The following is a 19,285-nucleotide window of genomic DNA, read 5'->3' as shown; positions in this document are numbered from 1 at the left end:
TTAATTAAAAATTAACAAGTCTTGTTTTTTTATTTAAAAATAAATAAAAATAAATAAAATCAATTTATCATTGTTACGATAAGATATTACAAATTGTTCTTAGGTACCTTCAGTCGGTTCCAACTCATAGCGACACGACCCTATGTACAACAGAATGAAATACCACCTGATCCTGAGCCAGCCTCCCAATTGTTTTTATGTTTGAGCCCAATGTTGCAGCCACTGTGTCAATCTGTCTCACCAAGGGTTTTCCTCTTTTTCACTGCCATTCTACTTTACCTAGCATGATGTCCTCCAGGGACTATTCTCTCCTGATAATATTTTAAAGTACATAAGAAGGAATCAAAACATTATTCCAAGGATCATTCTAGCTGTATTGTTTGTTCTTCCGACCACAGTCTTTCAATTATTTTTTCCCACACCGCAATGCAATTGTTCTTTGGTCTTCCTTATTCAGTGTTCAACTTTCACATGCATATGAAGCAATCAAAAATACCATGGCCAGGCACACCTTAGTCCTCAAAGTCCTATTCTTGCTCTTAAACACTTTAAAGAATTCTTGTGTAGTAGATTTTCCCAATGCAATACATATTTCCGTTTCTCGACTGATGCTTCCATGAGAATTGAGTCAAACCAAATGAACTTCATGACAACTTTATTTGTCCAGTTGTGAATATTTGGATTTTCATTACACTGAGCTTTAATCTTTACTGAGGGTTTGCAGTGACTGATATCCATGAGTAACTGCTTCAAGTCCTCCTCACTTTCAGCAAGCAAGGTTGTGTTCATGTTAATCACTATGAAATAAACAAAGATAATGAAAGTTCACTTTCCTTTTGCTTTTAAATTAATCACATAACATACTGGTTAAGAGTATGAATATTAGAATCATACAGAACTAGATTAATGAACTGTGCAACCCATAACCACTTGTTTCCATTTTTTTGTGCTTACATTTCTTCACCCTTAAACTGAGAGTAATGACAGTACTTCTACTTCAATATCATCTTCTTGGCAACTGACATTTTAATCTAAAGGACTATTGTGAGAATTAAATGATGTATTGTAACATATTTAGCAGAGTGCCTGGCATATTGTCAACTTTCAACACATGTCAATGCTATCATCATTATTTTAAAAAAAGACACATGAGTACATGACAACCCTCATAAACAAAGTCAACAACTAAACCACCACAACATGAATCCTTTTTAAAAACCACAAGAAAGAATGAAAACTATTGCACAAGACATTCCAGTTTCATTTCTAAAACTGAAAACCTCAGGAGCATCATAGAAGTTTATTGAAATTTCAACAGGCAGTGTACTTGATTCTTCTTTTTATTGAACAAATAAAATATTTTGAAATTTGCCACATATGAAATAGATCTAAACTCAGTTGTATGTTATATTGGTTATGCTATCTTAGAAATGCTTTTATTAAAACATTTAACAATTGATGGGGTCTATAACTCTTAAGGAGAAAATAGGTTAAATCTTGGACAGGGGAAATAATTTCACAGTAAGGAAGTTTTAAAAGATTGTTCTCATATTAGAATAAGAAGGCATTTGGTCAAAATACACATGAGAAATATATTTTCAAGTTACATTTTATATTTTGAGATTTTTCTCTTTGTCGCCATTTCAGATTCAGTCTAGCTGTGCATTTTTACTCATCCTTATTATATGATTCCATTTATATGAATTGATAAATAGATAAATCTATAGAGGCTGACATGGAAGGCAGTCACTGAGGGCGCTGAGGGCTGTCAGGTGGAGACAGACTTCTTGATGAGGCAAGTGCTGTGGAGTTAGACAGCAGGGATGGTTGCTGTTCGGGACAGAAGTATGACTGCTAAACACATGTGTGGAACATCCTAAACTCGATGTCTGTACTGACAAACCCATCTGGGAATGGTATGTCTTTGCAATGTTAGTGAGGCAGGATGAGTGTGTAGTGTTTTTGAGTCAAACTTATTTGAGAAATATAAGCGATTAAATAGGAAATTAGGGCAAAGTGGAGTAGAACAATGACAGAACTACAAGAATCCTAGGGGCAGAGTGAAGGATGTATGGACCTTCTTCAGAGCTGACAGAGAGAAAACCCTCCTGCTCCCAGAGCTGGGAGCCTGAATACAGGCTTCCTTCTGTTTCTCGAGGCATCTATTTGTTCTATTCTGTTAGAACATCACTAGATAAACAGCACAGTTGCACAATTCTGCTAATACATTAAACTTTTGATTAATACACTATAAATACGCTAATTTTATTGTTTGTGAATTATAAAGACAAATCAGCAAGCATTGCAAGAAGATAATAAAAACCTGTAGTGAACAAATTTTGAAAATATTTAGGTATTTTTTTCTTGACATAGCCTCTCTCTAGGTCCATATGAGTAGAATGAAACATAGTCCAGTCTTGTGTCATCCTACTGCCCTGGATATATTTGAGCCTATTGCCTTAGCCTCATTGTTAATCTATCTCATTGAAGATTATCCTTTTATCAATGACCCTCTATTTTATGAGGCATCATGTCCTTATTTAACCTACAGTCTTTCTGGAGAACATCCCACTCTCTCTGTGTGAGATGAAATCTTGCCATCCCTTTCAAGGCCATCAGGAGCAGTAGCTGTAGTTCTGGTCTCAGGCTGGGAACTAGAGTTCACAAGGCACGTTAGTCACATTTCCTTGAGTCTTTTATTTTATTTACTGTATATACTCATATATAAGCCTAGTTTTTCAGCCCATTTTCTGTGGTAAAATTAGGTGCCTCAGCTGATATTCGGGTTGGTTTATACTCAAGTATATATGCTACTCTTCTCTTCTGGACAGAGAGAGACCAGTAGTTGCAAAGGATTTATTACATTGGAAAATCTGATGGAATATACATTTTCAGAGTGTTATATGAGCAGAGATATTATAGGGAAGATGCTATATGTTCAGAGTGTTATAGAGCAGAGATGCCACTTTCGGGACTCAAATGAACTTAGCCCAAGCAATGATATTTTCAATCACCTTGTAGGCATGTGAAAGTTAGACAATAAATAAAGAGATTTGGAAAAGAATTAATGCATTTGAATTAAGAGATTGACTGTGAGTATTTAGTGTACTACAGACTGCCAAAAAAAATCAAAGCAATTTGTTTAGGGGAAAATACAACCAGAATATTCTTTAGAAACATATATAAAAGGCTTCATCTTACTTTGGATCTGTCAGAGGAACCAGTCTCTGGAAAAAATTGAAGCACTCAATAATAAAGATCAAGGATTGCAGTTGTGCCAGTATGGGTTACAAGTCAATGCAAAAACAGCCAGATCCTCACAACTGGACCAGTAAGTAACATCATGATAAACAGAAAAGGTTGAAGTTGTCAAGGATTTCATCTTGCATGCACCCACAATCAACGCGCATGGAAGCAGAGATCATTGCATTAGGTAAATCTGTTGCACAAGACCTCTTTAAAGAGTTGGAAAGAAAGGAGGTTACTTTGCTACCTAAAGTGTATCTGACCCAGGACATGGTAATTTCAATCATCTCACTTGCATGTGAAATTTGGCCATTAAATAATGAAGAACAAAGAATTTTGCTTGAATTATGGTGCTGGTGAAGAATACTGAAAGTGCCACAGACTGCCAAAAGAACAACAAATCTGTCTTAGAAGAAGAGTCAGGATGCTCCTGAGAGTCAGGATGATGAGATGTGGTCTCAAGTGCTTTGGACATGTGGTCAGGAGACACTAGTCCTTGGAGAATGACCTCATGCTTGGTAAAGTGGAGAGGCAGTGAAAAAGAGGAAGATTCTTGACTAGATGGATTGATACAGTGGCTGCAACAATGGGTTCAAACATACAAACAATTGTGAGGAAGGTACATGATCAGGCAGTGTTTCATTAAAAGAAAGTAGAATTTCCGTAGTAGTGATAGCTATCAAAGCTGGGATCTCACATGGTTCGGCATTTTTAATTTTAGGACAAGATTTTGTCCTTAGCCAGCATTAGGATCAAAGAGCTGTTTATTCTCTTGTTCTTTTAAGCATGGTCAAAGTTAATGCAGATGATTTCATGTCATGGGACAACTTTGGATTTACCACTATCATCCTGAGAGCTAGGTACAATTACCCCATTGGCTTCTGAGGACACTTCCTGATCAGCTCACAAGTCTATGGGGATTTCTTTCGGAAATTCTAAAGAGGTCACTCTTTTTTTTTCCAGTGAAGGAAACAAATTAAATATTTTATTATATTATTTTAAAATCATTTTATTGTGGGGGGGGCTCTTACAAATTTTATAAAAATCCAGCATTCATTGGTATTAAGCACATTTGTACATATGTCGTCATCAACATTTCCAAAATAATTTATTTCTACTTGAGCCCTTGGTATCAGCTCTTCTCTTTTACCCCTCCCTCCCCCATCCTCCCACCCTCATGAATCCTTGATCAATTATATATTATTATTGTTCCTTCGTGTCTTACACTGTTTATTGTCTCCCTTCACCCACCTTTCTGTTATTCATCCCCCTGGTGGGGGAGGTGGCTATATATCCAACCTTGTGATGGTTTCCCCCTTTTTCCCCCCATCCCCCACCAGCCACCTACCCTCATGAAAGCGCTACTCCTACTATTGTTCCTGAGTTTGTTTGTTATCCTGAGGGTTTTATCGGTCCTGAATTCTATGTGTTGAGAGCTCTTATCTGTACCAATGTGTGTACTCTGGTCTAGCTGGATTTGTAAGGTAGGACTGAGTCATGGTAGTGGGTGGGAGGAAGTATTCAGGAACTAGAGGCATGGTGTGTATTTTACTGGTGCTATGTTGCACCCTGGTTGAATTGTCCCTTCCTTGTAACCATTCTGTGTGGGGGATGTCCAATTGTGTACAGATGGGCTTTGGGTCTCCACTTCTACTCCCCTTCTTTCACCTCAATATAATTGTTTGTTCTGGATCTTTTGATAAATTATACCTGCTCCCACCAACACCTCCTGATCACAGAAGTTGGTGTGCTTCTTTCATGTGAGCTTATTTGCTTCCCTGCTAGATGACCTCTTATTCAACTGCAAGGAAGGTGAGTATCAAATAGTGCCAGGTTATTAAAACAAAGTGCTCTTGTACTAAGGGAGGTCTTGAGTAGAGGCCCAGAATCTATCTTCTATCTTAATACTTAACATATAAATATATGTATATTGGCTTCTCTTTAATTATAAATTGATATATTTACATATATGCATGCCTATAACTAAACCGCTATAACTAACTTGTGCCTTCTACTTCTTTCCACCTTCACAATCATGCTCACCCTCCATTCTGCTCTCAGCAATTCCTCTCAGATACATTGCACTTGTTCAAATCCCACCAGGCATTATACAGCCTCCTCACCATCAATTTTATATCTCTTGTGCCCTTATCTCTGAGTTTGTTGGCTCCCCACTAACCCTCCCTGCCCACTACTCTCCTATGTTCCCCTAGAACCTCTGGTCCCATTGTTTTCTCCTCAGGTTTATTTGCTCTGCCTATTCTATATAGATAGACATAGGGCAAAAGAAAAACAAATAAACAAAAGGTAAAAAAAAAAAAAAAAGCTCCAGCCCTGTCTGCTGACCCTTAGGTACATTTTCTGATCAAGTCAGATGAGATGAGATGCCAATCCCTGTCCCCCAAGTCAGAAGTCTATTTCCAGGATTCCTCAGGGACTTGGTTACTTTTTGCTCCCCTTGCTGCCCTGTTGCACTCCCGTTGTATTTCACCCCACTGTGCATGGGGCAGATTAGGCACACTTTCCGCACAGTGTCTCCAGTGCTGTTCTCCGTAGTGCTGTGGGTCAGGGAGAGAGCATCGTGTCTCATGGCGGGGCCAGCCCCATGATCCTCTCTGTGCATTGGTTGCTCTGAGCAGGGATGTTGTCCCCGGGTCTTGGTGGGCCATAATGAGGTTCTCTCTTTCTCTCTCTCCCTCTCTTAGTTCTGTATCATGTGGTCTGGACAGACCTGCCTATAGAGACAATTTTGATATATTTTCTAAAAGGAAACAGGACAAATATAGGCTTATTGTGCAAAAGTTTTAGGAAAACCAAAACCTACAATTCTGATAAAAAGTTGCACTTTGGACTTTGCTTTTCCCATCCCTACAATGCACCTACTAATTCTTCAAGGGTAGACAGGGCTGTCCTACTAGAATTTCAATGAGAGCCTTACCCTATTCACCCCACTGTCCTGATCTTGCCCTTTCAGACTCATTTTGTTCCCCAAACTTAAAGTACACTTAAAGAGAATATAATTGAAACCTATCGCAGATGTCAAAACTGCCATTTGATGCAGTGTAAACCAGACAGCACAAATATCGTGGGGAAATTGTGGTGCTTAGGTGTTCCCGAGATGGTCCTGACTCGCAGTGACCCAAGCACAATAGAAGGACATGCTGCCAGCTCCGTGCCATTCTCATAATTGTCTACGCCGGAGCCCTTTTATGTAGTCACTGAGTCAATCCATCTACTGGAGGGCTTTCCTCTTTTCCACTGCCCCTCCCACTTTACCAAACATGATGTCCTTCTCCTGAAATGGGCCACTCCTTACAACATGGGAAAGATGGGAAAGAAGAAGTCGTGCCATCCTTGCCACCAAGGATCATTCTGGCCCTACTTTTCCCAATGGGGATCTGTTTGTCCTTTTAGGCACCCATAGAACCTCCAATATTCTTCACCAGCCCCACACTTCAAATGCATTTATTCTTGTTTGGTCTTCCTTCTTCAGTGTCCAACTCTCACATGCTTTTGAGGCATGCAGCGTTCCTATCAATTGCTTATATGTAAGTTCAGGTTAAAGCTGAACAAAATTAAAGCAAGTCCCTGAGAGAAAAATATAACCTGGATTCTATCCCACTAGAATTTCAAGAAGAGATTTGGTGCATTTGAATCCTATGACAGAAGACTGAGGAGTTGTGGGAGGACTTTAAGACCATCTTTCATGAAGGAAGCAAAAGGACATTAAAAGGGCAGGAAAGAAAAGACCAAAGTGGATGTCAAAAGAGACTCTGAAATTTGTTCTGAATTGTAGAGTAGCTAAGACAAATGGAGGAAATGATAACATCAAAGAGTTGAATAAAATTTTTCAATGGACATCTCATGAAGACAAAGTCAAATATTATAATGAAATGTGTGAAGACCTAGAGTTAGAAAACCAAAAATGAGCACACTCAGCCTATCTTAAATGGAACGAACCAAAGAAAAAATTCAAGCCTCCAGTTACAATCTTCTAAGATTCTATGGGCAAAATATTGAATGACGCAGGAAACATCAAAAGAAAATTGAAAAAACAGAGTCACTGTACAAAAAAAGTACTTAGTTGGCATTCCGCCATTTTGAGAGGTAATATAGGAGCAAGGACCAATGGTGCTGAAGGAAGAAGTTCAAGTGACACTGAAGGAATTAACCATAAACAAGGGCCCAGGCATTGATGGAATACCTATTGAAATTGTTAGAGTCTGAAAAAACACTGGAATCACTCACTCATCTATACCAGGATATGTGGAAGACAGGCACTTGACCAACTGAAAGGAAGAAATCCATATTTGTATTCATTCTAAAGAAAAGTGACCAGGTACCCTGGCAGGGATGCACATGGCATCAAAAATAAAAAGAAGAGGTGGGGGGAAAAGTTCAGCTAGCACTGGGACTGAAAGACAACTTTTCCTCCTCTCTCGTGCCTCTAAGGCCCATGCAGGGTAGAGGGAAGACAAAAGTTGGCATTAGGGGTTCAGGACATTAATCTGTCCATGGGGAGGGTATTGTGTGGGTTTCCCCAGGAAAGGGAGAGAGAGAGCAGACCCCATTCCTTGCACCAATCCTTGATGGCCAGAGACTTACATGGAGCTGCCCTCTAACAGGGAAGACTGCAAGGCAGCTCCAGCTAGAGTTATGACAACCCCTCCCAAGATGACAGCTATACAGAGGACAGTACTGAAGTTATAGTCCAGTGAGAGCTGCCGGTTTGTCCCATTCATGTGGGAATAAACTAGGAGGGAAAGAAAGAGAGAAAGTTGACCAAATTCTGGTACACCAAGCCCTGAGGATGATGTTCCTGTGAGGATCAGCTAGTTCACAGAGATGACTATAGAGCTAGTTCCAGCTAGTGACATGAGGTCTCCTCTGCAGATCACAGTGCTATAGAGGACAGCACAGTGTGGGGAGTGAGGCCGGTCTAACCTCCCCACAGGGGGCAAACTCAGAGGGGAGTATATTCGATCAATGGGAACAAAGCTACAAAGTCCTGGAGATATGGCATTGTTGATGGGTCTTGGTTAAAAGAAGAGAATACCAGAAAGATGTTTACTTGTGTTTTATTGACTATGACAAGGCATTCAACTGGGTGGATCATGGCAGACTATGGATACCAATAAGAAGAATGTAAATTCCAGATTACTTCATTGTATTCTCTTCATTATACTTATACATGGATCAAGAGATCCATGTAAACAGAACAATGGTATGCCTCATGACAAAGTTAGATATATCCAGGGTGTGGTAGAGCACTGATGAAATACATAATCATCCTCTAGTTCTTTAAAATTTCCCCCTCCCACTATTATGGCCTTAGTTTTACCTCACTAAACTTGCTAGACTTGTGTATGTACATTGGTATCATAAGGTCCTTTGATGTATGAAATTCAATAGAGATAACCTCCTCAGAAATCTCAAGAAGATGGCAACAGACTGATGGTTGGGTGGACATGGAAGAGGAGCGTGAGAGGGGAGGGGGACCATGAGCCAATAAGCCATAGACAAGGGAATAGCAAAGGATCTCAAATCAATGATGAGGAGGGTGTAGGGTTCCTGGTGATAACCCTTGAGAAACAGTAATGGGAGTAATGAATCCCTGAGGGTACAGGAAGAGAGGGCAGGAATGGGGGGTGGAGAGGGAATACTGATATCAATGATGATTGTATAACCCCACGCTAGGAAAATGAACATCAGAATTTTAGGTGAATTAATATATTGGAGGGTCTAAGTTATGACCCAAAACAACAACAATAATAAAATATAATATATTAAGGGTTCAAAAGGGTGGTAGGGTGGGGGAGGGACGGGATAAAGAGGGCAGATATCAAGGAATTCAAGAAAAAAGAAATATATTGAAAATGATGACAACAATTGTACAACTATGCTTGATCTACTGGAGCTATGGATTGTAATTATATATGTCAGAGCTCCTAATAAAATTTTTTAAAAAGGTTACCAAACAGAAAGCTCATATTACAGAACAAAATCATTGATATCACAAGTAAGTAAATGTTTGCCCAAGATAGTCCAACAATAATTGCAGCACTGCATTGAAAGGGATTTGCCAGAGGTTCTTCTCAGACTCATAAGAGGACATGGAAGAAGAGGTGGAATTGTTGATGGGTCTTGGCTGAAAAAAAAACGTACCAGAAAGGTTTACTTGTGTTTTTTTGACTATGCCAAGGCATTCGACTGTGTGGATCATGGCAAACTATGGATACCATAGAAAGAATGTGAATTCCAGAACATTCATTGTGCTTATACTTATGTATGGATCAAGAGGCAGTCATGCAAACAGAACAAGGGAGGGCTTCCTAACAAAGTTAGAGAGATGGAAATATCACATTCAGAAATCTATGAACCTAGAAAGAAAATATGTTGAGAATGATAGCTTAACATTTTAATATTTTGCTAATAAAATTTTACTTCTAGCAGCACATTTTAAAATTTACCTTTGTGTATATGCATACATAGGAGTCTTGGTAATGTTCTTGTGTTAGCATCAGACTGAAAAGTGCATAATGGGTAAATCAACCCTACCAAGTGCTCTTCCAAAGAAAGATGAAGCCATTTTCCTAAAAGTTTCTATGAGATGGAACTGACTCCACGGCAGTGGATTTAAATATAAGTAATATTCTTTAGTTTAAAACCTAAATATCATTTATATATAATATAGGGGCATTGTGTTCACTGACTTATACTACTATCACCATTATCCATTTTCAAATATTTTTCATTCTCAGTAATAGGTCAGTGTCCCCTAACCAACTAATCCCTTCCCCAACCTTTCCCCCTAACCCTTGGTGACCACACATAATCTTGACCTGAACAGATTTTCCTAATGCAGACATTTATTTTAAGTACAATAACGCAATACCTGTTCTTTCATGACTGACTCATTCTGTATTTTATAGTCCACCTTGACCTCTCGCTTGTGGCAAGGCTTTCCAGGGACCAGACATTATACAGTGCAGCCCTTCAAAACGGAAAGCTCATGCTAATATTCACGTCCCTTTTCTACAGCAAGTGGCAGATAAAACCCAATCATTTTGTCTGTATCATCCTCCCTAGTCACCAAAAGTTGAATTCAAGCAAAGCCTCCTGGATGATCAGACCAATACTGGCCTTGGACAGAATTTAAGATACTTTCAGACTGGAGTTTTTATAGACTCCAAATTGTAAGAGGAATCACTTGGTGTTGTCAATGAGTAACACTCTTGAGTGCTAACTTGAAGGCTGGAAGTTCAAGCCCAACCACGAGCATCTTGGAAAATAAGCTTAGAAATTTATGTTTTAAAAAAACCCACAAAAATGTTAGGATAGACTTTTATAGTAACTGGAGAAAAAAATAAGGTCTGGGAAGAGAGCTTGTTTACCCAAGAAAGCCTAACACACTGCACAGATCACAATAAATATTTGTTATGTGAAAAAAACAAAGATCTTGAATCTGTTTTGAGCCAATCACTAACAAAAAAATATTAAAAACCATTCTTTGTTGTTATTGCTATCTCTGTCTTTTCTTTCTTCTTTTTCTTGACAGTCAATGAAAACAATGATTCCCTTAGTTGAGTTTCTAGAAGAAAGGCTCTATAAATATGCATGTAGGATGCTATTACTCATTCATCATTGTCAGTTGTATAAAGTGGCACGTACCGTGATTTTCAGTAACAATGGCATAATTATAGTCTTGTGATCTAGGCATAGCCTTTGAGCCCCACTGTTACTGGTTCTTAAGCAGTCCTGTGTCACGTGGTTCCCAGTGGGCTAAAAAGGCTCACTTCATCCTATAATCTGAAATCACTATTAATTAACTAAACCATCTCATTCCTGTATAAACTCAGGGGTGTTAGCCAAATTCATAACAGTCACACTGTTCTCAACTAACCCTTTAAAAATATGAGACTGTTGAAAAGACGAAGTATCAACTTCTGTCTAGTCAAGCAAAAAATTTGAATTATGGAGGCATGTGGTATAAACCAGGTATAAAAACAAAGTATCAAATGACAGAACTCTGAAATATAATTGTCGTGCATTAATGACAATAGGCTACAAATGAAAGTCAGATGCATGACATATTATAAATGTAATATTAATGCATGCTTTTTTCTAATTCAAAGGGAGTCATTGCTTTTGAAGTCAGTTCATTTACCTTCCCATGTCAAAAATGTTCACAGGCTCACTTGGAGTGACGGTGATCCTCGGGAGTCATATAGAACCCCTGGAAATGTGTGTGTTCTTTATGAAGTCTCCCAGTTCTTTGGAAACACTCACAACCTCATTTTCATTATGTGTATTGGCAACCAACTATCGAACTGATTCGAGAAAGGACCTCATCTGGTAATCTAATGATATCCATGTTTCACCCTTCTCAAAAGAGGCAGTTGATTAATGAAGGGGAGGGAAAGGGCAATAGCCTAACGAATTCTGGGCTTGAACTTACACCTTTGAGTAAGGTCAATAATTAGAAATGATGCCCTAATTGGAGTCTTCTCAAGCCAGGTGACTACGTCAAGGATTCCTTCCTGAAGTTTCATACATCTCCAACCAGCATTCTTTAGGATAGTACCCCTCCCTCCTCATTAGTTAATCAACTACTGCTTTTGAGAAGTGAAAAATAAAAACCTCATTAGATTATTATATAACACCAGACTATTGTGTGAGTTAGGTAGTAACTTCAAGACCAGAGATTCAAACCAATCAGCTGCTTGTTGGAAAACGATGAGGCTGACTGCACCATAAAGATTCAGTGTTGGAAAGCATACAAGTATATTGAATCTCTGACTCTGAATCAGCTTAATGGCAAGGGTTTGGGTTTAGTATTGTTTCTTAGCATTAACAATATTATTGGTGTGGACATTTTATAGGTTATTTGGCATAGAAGCATGATGATGAGGTCTTTGGTATTCCCTGGACCCCAATCAACAAAGGGAAAAGAGGGGGGGGGGAGCCGCAGCTAGGGAAAGAAGGTTCAGTGAGATGGTGTGATGCTGAGAAAATATCTGTGAAAAAAAGGAGTGAGTGAAAAAATTACATTTCTCTATATGTTTTGAAGGACGAATGGGGAAGTAAAGGAGGGTTAAAGTCAAAGCTCTACTGAAGCCAGGGACCTTGTTTGTATGAAACTCACGCCACAATTTGGGTTATAAGCTCTGAATCCATGTATTCAGAGCTTGTCCTTTGTTACTCTCTGCTGTATTTCTGGAGATGAAATGGAGCATAGCAATCTCACGCCACTACAGTGTGCTCTGCAAGGCCTTGCAATTTGTGTTTGCTTTTTGTAAAAATTGGAAAGGGGTATAATAGTTACCTTTGGACTGAGAGTGGAAGAATAAATTTACTAAGTGAGGAAGCCAAAATTCAGAACCAGGCACATGTAAAAATATTGGGTTTGCCGCATCTATATGGCATGAAATAGGCTTTCAAGCTGGTTTTACATCCATGTGAGACTATAAACCCCTGTAATTTCCTCTAGAGTTTCCATGTTCTCTAGCCTGTCTACACAAGTCTTTATATATATCTTTTACCAGGTTATACCCTACTTGCCCCTGGAACTCGGTGTCACTTTACCTGTGCCCCTCTCAGTTTGGTTAAATTTCCAGATTCAGTTTGCCCTGTGATAATCTTGCTTATTTCATCATATAAATGTCATTTAAAGCACTTGCTTCCTAACAACATTTTTCTTTTCAAATGCACCGGAGGTCCTTGGAAAGAAAGCCCTGGTAATCTTTGAGATTACTGCTTACATTCTAAAAGATCATTCCACTGAAAATTCTTTAGAGCACAGTCTGCTCCCAAACCAGGGGAATGCCACGAGTTGGAATAGCCACAGTGGAAGCTGGGTTTGACTCTGTTTGAATCTCATTTAGTTGTTTTTGTTGTCAGGAACCACTGAGTCGATTCTGACTCAAAGCAAACTTATGGACCGCAGGACAAAATGCCACCTGCTCCTGTGTTGTTCTCACAATTGATCTGAAGTTCAAGCCCACTGTGGCACCCCCTATATCACTCCATCTCACCAACAGCCTTCCTCTTTTTTTGCTGTACCTCTGCTTTACTAAGTATGATGTCCTTATCCAGGGACGGTGTCTCCTGGCAACATGTCCAAATTACATGAGGGGTGAGATGAAGTCTCCATTTTTCCCTCTTAAGGATCATTCTGGCTCTACTTTTTCCAAAATGGATTAGTCTGTTGTTTGAATTTTTTAAACATTTTATTAGGGGTTGATACAACTTTTATCACAATCCGTACATATACATACATCAATTGTATAAACCACATCTGTACATTCTTTTCCCTAATCATTTTCAAAGCATTTGCTCTCCACTTAAGCCCTTTGCATCAAGTCCTCTTCCCCCCCCACTCCTCCCTGCCTCATGAGCCCTTGATAATTTATAAATTATTATTTTGTCATATCTTGCCCTATCCGGCATCTCCCTTCACCCCCTTTTCTGTTTCCGTCCCCCAGGGAGGAGGTAACATGTAGATCCTTGTAATCGGTTCCCTCTTTCCAACCCACTCACCCTCTACACTCCCAGTATCGCCCCTCACACTCATGGTTCTGAAGGTATCATCCACCCTGGATTCCCTGTGCCTCCAGCTCCCATCTGCAGCAGTGTACAACCTCTGCTCTATCCAGACATGCAAGATAGAATTTGGTTATAGTAGTTGGGGGTAGGAAGCATCCAGGATCTGGGGGAAAGCTGTGTTCTTCATCTATGCTACATCGCACCCTGACTGACTAATCTCCTCCCCTAGACCCCTCTGTGAGGGGATCTCCAGTGTCCGACAAATGGGCTTTGGGTCTCCATTCTGCACTGGGGTCATAAAGGCTTGAAGGTGAACAAGCGGCCATCTAGCTCAGAAGCAACAAAGCCCACATGGAAGAAGCCCACCAGCCTGTGCAATCACAAGGTGTCAAAAGGATCAGGTATAAGGCATCATCCAAAAAAAAAATCTTACCATAGTTTAAATTTTTTTTGCAACCCATGGGACTCTGAATATGCTTTGCCAGCATCATAATTCAAGTACATAGATATTCTTCAGTCTTCCTGCCTAAAATTTGTTTTGTTTTAAAAGATTTATTTGTGGTAGGATTCCAAATATCTGTGCAGTGCCTGGCACCTGGAAGACACAATTATATGGTAAATTTATTGAAATTAGAAAAAAAGTCATCATTTATTGGGAACTCTTACAGATGTCCTAACATTCCTTAATTCAAATAGATCAAGCATCATTTTCCAATAACTACAACAATCAGTTTCAAAAGATTTTCTTTCTTCTTGAACTCGTTGATGTCAGTGTCCCTTTATCTCCCCTCCCCCTCCCACCCTCTTCCCTCCAGAAACCCTTGTTGCTATTGCTATATGTTATTATTATCATATTATAATATATATTTTAGTCATATCCTGCCCTATTCAATATATCCATTCACCTATCATTTTGTGATTCACCCCCTCGAGTTGGGGTTATGCCATCATTCTATCTATAAGCTCCCCTGCTCTCGTCCCTGTCTCCCTGTACCCTGAGGCCCTAAGGTGGAGGGAATCATTGCCCGCATCGCTGATCCTGTCATTCCTGCATCCAATGTCTTAATTATACACATGAACACGCACAGGTCTAACAGTATTAATGAGGTGAAACATAAGCCTTATAGTAAAGGGAGGAAATAGTAAAGAACCAGCGGATAGGTATGTGTTTCATCAGTGCTATACCGCACCCTGAATTCCTCATCAGCCCTGCACAGCCACTCTGTGGGGACCTGCCCAATTGTCTCCATTTTGTCCATGCTCCTTCACATGAATTTTATTGCTTACTTTGGAATTTCTGGCACCTATTCCTGTTAACACCTCATGATCACACAGGCTGGTGTGCTTCTTCCACATGGGCATTTTTGCTTCCCTGTACAATGGCCACTTGTTTTACTACAAGCCTGGAAGATCCCAGAGACTATACTTTTTCATAGCCAGGCATCTTCAGCTTTCTTCTCCTCCACATTCCCTTATGAACCCATTTTTTGTCTTCAGTGAATTTGTCAGGAAGGTGAATATCATCCAGTGCCATATTATTAGAACAAACTGATCTGTACTTAGGTGAGATTTTAGTAGAGGCCCAAAGCCCATCTCCTTACTTATTGTATTTACATATATGTGCATGTATAGACAAATACACCTATATTTACATAATTATATTTGAATATTTATGTTTCTCCCTATATAAATTTTGCTTTCTTCTTCTTTCCTCTTTTCCTTTTTCCTTCTGCCCCACTGTCCTGCTTACCCATCATTCACTTCTCAGTAATTCCTCTCAGACAGTTTTAGTTAATCAAACCCTACAGCAATGCTACACCCTCCTTGCTGTCAATTTTATAACCCTTTCTATTCCCCTGTCCCTGTCGTTATTGGCTCACCCCTCCCCTCATCTCTCCTCTTTCCCTCCAATGTCCCCCACCCCCTGGAAGCATCAGTCTATCCGCTGTTTCCATGGGGTTGTTTGTCCTACCTATCTTACCCAGATAGATACCAAAGAAAACGAGAAAGACCCTATAAATAGTTCCAAGTCTTCCTGATGTCCTGAGCCAGAACAGATGATTTTCTCTCTCTTAAATAGCGAGCAAGGCCTGTTAAAATCCCTAACCCAACCCCCTTTACTCTCAGGGCCCTTATCCTGAGATCACTTACCTAACAGCACTTAGACCCTTTGAGTCCTTAGCCTTCATGTTTGAAAGGCAGACATCCTATCGGTCCCTATTGCTTTTCCTGCACTCCAGAATGGAGTGCTCTAGTGCCTCCCCGCTCCACCCCGCTGACTCCCCACCCTGTTACATCTTTACACTTTCAGCGTGGTGCCCTTGTGAGTAATCCCCAACCAGTTCAGGTGAGGTACCAAATGCTGCCCCCTGAGTCAGAAGCCTATAATGGAGATTCCCCAGGGACTTCATGGCTTTGCTCCCATCGCTGGTATGTTGCACTCCCCTCTTGGTTCGCCCGCATGTGTGCGAGTCAGACCAGCCATTCTCCTGCTATGCCAGTGGCATCTTCAGCGCTGTCACCAGGGAGACTTCACCTCTAGAGCTGAGACCAGCACTGCAGTCATCTCTGGGAACAAGCTGCTCCACCCAGGAACGCCTCAAGGATTGGCACACCGGAATGAGGTCTCCGTTTCCTCACCTTGGTTGGATTAGTGCCCTGGTCCCCCATTGCCATCCTTTTTCTTCCTTTACCCTCTGTGGGCCTCAAAGGCATACGAGAGGAGTGGAAAAGATGCCTTTCTGCAGAGGCGCCATCTGCAGCTTTATAATTTTTGTTTGTCTATTCATTTATTTATTTTTGTTTGATGCCATATGTATCATTCGGATTGGTCTGGCTCATGCCCGAGTATCTGGTCTTCAGCCCAGGAATTCTGTGCTGCTGTTCATTTTCCTTTAGGCACCTTCTGCTGTTTGGACTTCCCTCAGTGGGCTGACTCCACTCAGCGTCTTATCCTCAAACTGTTTCTGTGAGATGAAGTGGTTCACCTTTCATCACTATTTTTTAGTGATGCATAATATTCCATCATGTGTATATACCAGAGTTTTTTAATCCATCCATCTTATAGATGGAAATTTAGGCTTCCCTTTTTTTCTTTGGCAATAATGAGCTGCTCAGCAATGAACGTTGGAGAACAGAGGTCTGATCATGGTCTATTTCTTAATTCTTCTGAGTATATACCCAGTAGTGGGATTCTTGGGTCATCAGGTATGACAATTTCCAACTATTTTAAGTATCACCAAATCGCTTTCCACAGTGACTGTACATTTCTGCAAGACCACCAGCAGCGAATGAGAGTTCCTATCTCACCACACCCCTCCAACATTCACTGGTTTCTGGTTCTTGGACTTGAGCTGTCTTTGTGGGTGTTAGGAGGTATCTCCATTGTTTCCATCTGCTTTTCCCGGATGGCTAAAGATTGGGAACATTTTCTCATATACTTATTGACCATTTTTTTCTTGTCCTGGGCTTGGAGGATTGTGTAGATTTTATTAATAAGCCCTTTATCTAATATGTCTTTACTAAATATCATTTCCCAGTCTGTGGGCGCTCTTATTACTCTCTTTTTATGTACTATTACTTTTGATTTACACAAGTGTTTTGTATTTAGTAGGTCCCAGCATCTATTTTATCTTCCTCTGGGAGTGTAGCCTTCCTTAATTCTGAGAGCCCATGTGCTAAGGTTCTTAGCTTTGTCCCAATTTGTTCATTGGTCCTGATAATTGGGGGTTTTACCTGGAGGGCTGTGATTCACTTTGAATTTTTTCTTATTTGTGGGCTGAAGTAAGGGTTCTTGTTTCATTATTCTGGAGGTTGATATCCAGTTTTCCAGCACCATCGGTTAAATAGGGAATGGGCTTCCCATTTGATAATTTGTGGCCCTTATCAAAGGCCAGTTATCTGTATGCTGCTGTTTTTATTTCTTCATTTTCTGTTCTGGTATCTCTCATTATACCAACACCATTGTTCTTTTGACTACTGTGGCTGATAATAAATTTTAAAGTCTGATAATGCAAGCCCCCCACTTTATTCAGCTTGAGGAGGTTTGTTTGTGCCAATTTTGGGCTTCTTCCCTTTCCATTTGAAGTTGGTAATCAGTTTTTCCATTTCTTTAAAAAAAGATACTGGTATTTGTATTGGGATTGAGTTGAACTTATATAATGCGTTGTATAGGATTGACATCGTTACAATATTGAGTCTTCCCATTCACAAACATGGAATAGCCTTCCATTTGTGAAGGTCCCTTTTGATTTCTTGTAATGATATTCTGTGGTTTTCCTTGTTCAGATCTTTTGTGTTTTCAGTTCAGCATATCTCTAGATATTTCACGTTATGCTTGGCTATTTTGAAGGGTACTTACTACCTTCTTGATCTCTTTTTCTGTAAACTCATCAGTTGTATATAGCAATCCAATTGACTTCTGCTTATTGATCATGTATCCTGCCACTCTACGATATTCCTCTGTGACCTCCAGTACTCTTATTGTGGAGCCTTTGGGGGTCTCAGTATATAAAGTCAAATCATCTGCAAATAACGATAATTTCACTTCTTTCCCCAGATGTATGCCTTTGATGTCATTGTTGCCTTATAATATTAGCTAGGACCTCCAAGATAATGAATAAAAATGGACACAAGTGGCATCCTGGTCTGGTCCTCTTTTTCAGTGGAAATGTTTTTTCTTTTCTCATTGATTTTTAAAGTTGGCTCTTGGTTTTTATATACAGTTTGGATTATGTTGGCGTAATTACCTTCCAATCCTATTTTCTTGAATGTCTTAATTAGGAAAGGGTGTTGACTGTTGTCAAATGCATTTTCTGTGTTTATTAATATTGTCATGTGCTTCTTGTCCTTTTTCCTTTCAATGTCATGGATGATGTTAATAGATTTTCATATGTTAAACTATGCCTGCATTCCTGGTAAGAATCCAACTTGGTAATGAGGAATTATTCTTTTTATGTACTTTTGTATTCTATTGGCCAAGATTTTGTTATGGATTTTTGCATTGATGTCCATTAGATATATTGGCCTATAGTTCTCAGTTCTTATGGGATCCTTGCTCAGTTGTAGTATCAGTGTTATACTAGGTTCATAGAATGTGTTTGGGAGTTTACCATCCTTTTCTAGGTTCAGAAAATTTTCTGCAGCATTGGTATAAGCTCCTCCCTGAATACTTGATAGAATTCTCCTGTGAAGCCATCAGGGCTGAGACGTTTATTTACTCGGCAGTTCTTTTTTTTTTCAGTTGGCAGTTCCTTGATAATCTTATCTATTTCTTCTTTTACCATGGTTCCGTTCAATTTCTTGACATGTATAAGAGATAATCTGAGGAGAGTTTGTTTTTCCAAATATTTGTCCTTGTCTTCCAAGTTATTGTATTCCTTGGAATACAGTCCTTCATAGTACTATTGAATTAGTCTTTTAATTTCATTAAGGTCTGTTGTAATTTCACCCATTTTATCCCTCATCCTGGGTATTGACATCTGTTCCTTTCTAT

Source organism: Tenrec ecaudatus, chromosome 5, assembly GCF_050624435.1.
Source record: "Tenrec ecaudatus isolate mTenEca1 chromosome 5, mTenEca1.hap1, whole genome shotgun sequence".
Lineage (NCBI taxonomy): Eukaryota > Metazoa > Chordata > Mammalia > Afrosoricida > Tenrecidae > Tenrec > Tenrec ecaudatus.
Note: the sequence above shows the minus strand (reverse complement) of the source record.